This window comes from Enhydra lutris, unplaced genomic scaffold (assembly GCF_002288905.1).
Source record: "Enhydra lutris kenyoni isolate GAN:26980312 unplaced genomic scaffold, ASM228890v2 scaffoldscaffold20, whole genome shotgun sequence".
In the NCBI taxonomy this organism is placed as follows: Eukaryota; Metazoa; Chordata; class Mammalia; order Carnivora; family Mustelidae; genus Enhydra; species Enhydra lutris.
In genome coordinates, this window is record NW_019154104.1 from 2914308 (window position 1) to 2920307 (window position 6000).

Genomic DNA, 6000 nt, shown 5'->3' on the forward strand with positions numbered 1-6000 from the left:
TGGACTCTGGGGATTCATGGGGAGTGCTTCTTCATAGTCCCTTGCCTGAAAGAACTGGTCATTAAAAACTGGAGCAATGCATCAAGAATTCAAATTTTATGGGAATGAAGTTTTGAGTTATCCCACCAAGCGAAGAACCTCACCCAGATGAGATTCTGGCTGAGAGTCTACCATCAAAAGGGTAGAAATGGGGGCGCCTGGGTGGCTCAGTGGGTTAAAGCCTCTGCCTTCAGCTTGGGTCATGATCTCACGGTCCTGGAATCAAGCCCTGCATCGGGCTCTCTGCTCTGCAGGGAGCCTGCTTCCTCCCCTCTCTCTCTGCCTGCCTCTATGCCTACTTGTGATCTCTCTTTCTCTCTGTCAAATAAATAAAAAAAATCTTAAAAAATAAAAGGGTAGAAATGGTAGCACCAATATGTGAAAAGCCAAAATGCAAGTACCTGAAGCCTTGACCCCATAGCAGGTGTCACCATACAGATGGTTCCAGGGGCCAGGTGAGTCATGTGAATGAGAGAGGTGAGATGGGTAGGGGCTCTAGTGAACTGAGAACATAAACCCTGTCTATACGGGGTGGCCAGTTATCAGCTCCATTGGATTGTTGCCACATGAGAATGCCCATAGAGTATGGCCAAAGAAACCCAAGTCCACATTTTTACACAATATATTTTTGTTTCAAAACATTAACAATTATTCCACTTAAAAAAACCCCTTCATTGATCAAACACATCAAGCTTCATGGCCACCAGGATTTAACTGCTGCCCTACGGTCATGGAAAGAGAAACTGATTGAACGAGGATCCAAGCCAGAGGCGTTGACCATAGCAGAAGAGTGAATGGTTACCACACAAGGTAGAAGAAACCCCATTCATGTAATCCACAGTTCTAATAAGAGGGATGGCAGAGAAATGGAGTGACAACCAGCTATGCTGATGTGGTCAGAAGAACGTGAGACACAGCAAAAGGACTAAGACTGGACATCAGAGTTTAAGCACTTTGAGGCACCAGAAGAGTTTCACTTGGGTGACCTCCTTTCTAGATATTTAAGAAAAAATGATGAATTCCTTTGAGTATGAGTCAAGGCTAATCTCTTTTCTTATAAAGTTTGATAGCCTGTTCCCTTCTGCAAGTGTCATAATGTTACAGGAATTACCTACTAGGGCAGTTTTCCAGGAATCTTTTTTGGATACTCTTTCCCAAGAAGATGTCTTTTGAATCACCCCCTCCCTGGGGCCAGGTAATTCTCCATTATGAATGGTAGTTCGACACCTCAATCCAGCTCACTTTACCATTGTGTAATTTTCTACCCTTTGGAAATTTCTACCAGTTTGGCTCTTACTGGAACATCCATCCATTCAGCTGCCTCTTGAGGAAGCTCCTTGCTCAGCAAGGATGGAGACAGAGGAGAAGGGAACTGAAGGAGAATGAGAGGGCCAGTTGCTGGCTGGTTTCTTCTGCCTTCCCTCCTGGCCCCTGGCTGCTTTCAAGGAGCTCCTTCACTGGCTAGATCTGCATCCTGGGGGCCTCAAACTCTGTTCTGGTGTTTGGCATCAGAGGTTGTAATATGCTGGGAAGAGCTTAGATCTGGAATTAGAAGACCTGTGTTTGTGTCCTGCCTCTAATAACTAGGTGCTCCTGGCAATCATTTAGCCACTCAGGATTTTAGTGATAAAATGAGAATAATATCTCTCTGTGGTTTTTATCCAGCTCAAACACATGTATATAAAAGGCTTTTTATAACCTCTAAAGCATCACATAGATATAGGTCAGATGGCTCTTGCCATTGATATTAAAAATATTTATGTTTAAGCACAGAGGGGTTGTGGTGAAGGCACACGTTCATAAAGGTTCATTTTCTTGTAAAATAGAGTGGACCCTGGGAAGTGTCTGCCCAGCCAGGTCTGTATTTCCCAGTCTCCTTTGCCTTTGGGTGGGATAAAGCCATGAGCACTTTCTAATGGAATACAAGCAAAAGTAATGCATGTCACTTCAGAGCCAAGGGAGTCCGAAGTGTGTGTGCCTTCTCGAATATTCTTCCTTTCTGGCACTGGAAGAGGAGCATGCCAAGGCCTTAGCGAGGGGCAGAAATGCAAAATGGAGGGAAGTGGATTTCCTGGATCATCATGTGGAAGAGAACTACCTGCTACCTGGGCACATCCTCGTTGGATTATCGCAAGAGTGAGGAGCAAACTTTCATCCTGCTACGCTTCTGTGATCCTGGGGTTTACTTATTATAGCAGCAATATCAGCCTGGTAACAAATAAATCTGGGAGCGGGAACGCGTGGCTCAGTCAGTAAAAAGTGCTGAAAATGAACATGTGTGCAAAGGCTGGAAATGTCTTTTTTCACTCTAATACACAGGCCACAGGGCCAGGGAATTCCAAAAGGACCTCTGCAACGCTCTGTCGGGTAAGGTTGTTGTTATACATACACACACATGCACACGTGCATGCCTATAAACACACAGGTGCACACATCACTTTTGTGTATGTTTTCCAGAAGGCCAGAGTGAAAGGTAGAAGTAATAGCCTCTGAGGCCATGGAAGAGCTTATCTGTAGCTCAGGAAACTAGTCCAGACCAGAGATGGAGCGGTGCAGGTCCACAGAACCAAGGAATGACAGCCTCCAGGCCAGCACCTGGGGCTTCAGGTTCCCAGGCTCTTCTTCTCAACCCTCTTTCCCATTCCCTCTGGTTTATCCCAGCCTCTCCCTTGATAAAAGCCTGAAATCTAGATAACCCAGAAACGGCTCAAAAAGGGGGAATGGTAGGTACAAATGGATCTCATGACTTAGCATCTACCCTGTAATCAGCTAAAGGACATTTTTCATTTGCATCTTAGTGGCTGGCAAAGAACTGAAAGAGCCTGTTGGCCAAACCTTTCTCCTTGTCTACTTTTCTGGGTTGTTTCGTGTCCCCTTGAACCCTACATTCTAGCCAAGCCTGCCAGCGTTATCCCTGGATGATACTATAACCTGCTTACCCCTCTTACCAAGCCCCCTCACCAAAAGATTCTTCCTTTAAGATCCTACTTAAATGTCACGTGCTCTGTTTTTCCCAATGCTTCCAGGCTGAGTTAGTGTTTCTGGTGGTACCTATTTATGGCATTCTCAGAGCACTCATGACAGAACTGGAATTTTTATTTGTACCTTGGTGGTTCATATGCTTCATAGGCCCCTTCCCAACACTTGGCTTTTTGGAAAGGGCAATAGTACCTGTGATGTCACCCCTCTCCTTTCCTGAGCCGTTCAGACTGGGAGTTCAAACTCCCAATCCACAGGCACCGCACCCCCAGCCTCCAACAGAGGGTTCTGCCTTTCAGGAATAGCCCTTTGGGGATAGGAGATTGGTCTCATTCTCTCCATTAAGAATTCATTCTCAAGAGAAAAGGGATGTTCCCGTCAATTGTGGGAATGGAGCTATAGAGTTATGCCATAGTGTCAGGGCGGGTGGCCACACTTGGCCATGGGTCAGACAAGCAGAGCACCTTGAGAGGGAGAGGAAGGGGCCAGATCTGAAGGGGAGACAGGAGCAAGGAGTGTGGGGACTATGCCATCTGGGGGTGGGGAAGAGAAGACTTGGTTCCCGAGGGCTTTCAGCCTCCTATTGCCGGCTGTACCTTCTGTCTTGAGTTCCATGAGAGCAGTCCCTTCACCAGGCCTTTGCAGCATTGCCTCCCCTCCCCCCACTTCTTGGACGAGGTTAATGGGTTTCTGTTTCTTGGAACCAAAAGGGCCCTGGTTAAGAAAGCATTACCTGTGCCTCTGGACCATGAGTTGCTTGAAGTCTTCCGTCTATCACCAGAATGTAGCTCAAGGCTGTGACGGTGTTCAAAATCCACTTGTTGCACAGATGATAAGTCAATGAATGAACGAATGTGCCTACTGGTAATAAACACAAGGCCCCGTTTGCCTGGCTGGACTCCTGCCCCACCGTGCCTTTCGGATACAAAAGCCTCCTTCCCTTAATCACCACAGCTCTGCTGCTTCTGTCCCCCAGCATCCCATCGTCCAGCTTTTGACAGGTGGCATTTCCCTGACGTATTTTTTTGCTTTAAAAACACTGGGTCTGGAACACTGGCCTCTGAGGGAACGCAGAGGCAGACAGGAGATACAAATAGGACATGACACTTTCACCTCAACCACATCTGCTCCAGAAGAAAAACCCCAGCTGGCCCCCTGGACCTCTTCCTGAAGAAACATGGAAGGAGCAAGCTGTATTTAGAGAGATATAAGTATAGCTTTTATTTTTTTTTTTTAAACCAACCCAACATTTCCACTGGCAACTGTCAACATAGCTTATGACATGAGCACTGTTTCTTTTTTAGTTATTTTTTTCTTAAAAAAATGTGTTTAAAATTAAACAGGTGTTTTTTTAATTTCTCTTTTTTCCCCTTAAAAAAATGTATTTATGTCAATGCAGAAAGCCTAAAGATCTGTGGGCAGTTTTGTGATGAGTTCCTATGTGTATCCGTGTGTGTGTGTGTGTGTGTGTGCACGCGCGTGCACACACAAGCGTGTGGGTTTTAAAGCCAGGTCCTTTTCAAATTTGTTGGGAAAAGGTCTGTAGGCCACAGCAATCTCTTTTTCTATAAACCCAGGCTCCGTGGGATGATAGCAACTAAAGTTCCTCTTAGTGGGGACAAGAAATAGCCCACAGGCTGGAAAAAGAGCTTCGTGACGTTTAAAAACAAGCAGGAATGTGGGAGAGATGAGAAATTCCAGTTCCTCTCTTGTGAAAATGCTTTCAAACGTGACCTGAGGGTCCAGGAGAGGTGGAAGGAGCCCCTGGTTTTCTTATCAACCTCTCGGTTGATTAAAAAAAAAAAAAATCTCAAAAAATACAGTCAGGCCTCTCAGTGTGGCACATTAGAAAGTGAGGGGCTGGTGAGGCTGACATTTGTCTGACACACTGACGCTTTTAAACACAATCTTTCCCCTTAAAGATCTCACGAGGTGGACAGCTCTTCTGCTCGGCCTCAGATCCGAAGCCAAAGATGACTCAAGAAGCCATCTATGCCTTTTGTCTCCCCAGCCGCCCTCTGTCATCAGATCCCGTTCCTATTCCTGTCCCCCGTCTCACAAGTGGTGAGTCGTCCCCCCCGCACAAGGATGAACGTATAGACCCGGCCCCAGGGAGATGGACAGAGTAAACTGGAAAGGGGAGGGAAGGAACCATGACTTTTTGCTTTGAACTGGATTTTGACAGAAGCATATAAAGGTCTTCCTGCCCCTGCCACAGCCCTGGTTCTTCAGCCCACCGCATGGGTGTGCAAACACACTACCACCCAAATGCCAGCCCTCTCCCACTGAGAAAGAAAGCAGATGTGGGGGGGGGCAGTGCAGGATTCCGCTGGAGCCAAAAGAGCTGTTACCGGAGGAGAGGGGGAGAGGGTGCCACTGAGCGTCCTGCCTCTGCCTGTCCCTCCCAGGGAGTTCCTCCACAGCACCTTTGTTAACCGACTTCAGAAGGAAAAGACATATGAGCAAACAATGAGCGACACCTGATGGCAAAGTGAGCACAGTAATGGCTACGATGAAAAGAGAACCGGAAAGTGGCCTGGGGGGGGGGGGGGGGGCTGGGCAATAGGACTCACTTCCACCCCCACCAGCTGGGGGACAGTGTGGGGATGCAACCAACAGGACAGACGTGGAAGCCCTGCCCCAGGGAAGGAGAAGAAGCAAAGGGATAATCAGAGGGCGGTGGAAGGTTTGACCTCTGCTGTGGGTCAGGACACGGATGGGAAGATGGGGAGGAGGTGGATTTGTGGCTGTTGTTGGTTTGTATTGAATTAAATACTTTGTAAAGAGGGTTTTTCCTCCACTCAGTTTGACTGGTTAAGACTCTGCCCTTTCAGTCCCACTGCCCCGGGGGGCCTAGGTCGGGTGAGGTTCCTGGGGCCTCTGTGGGCTGCTCCCCCACCCCCCAGGTGAGGTCACGGTGGCCAAGTGCCCTTCTCTCAGGAGAAGTCCGAGGCATGTGCAGTGGAGGCCCCGCACCCAGGC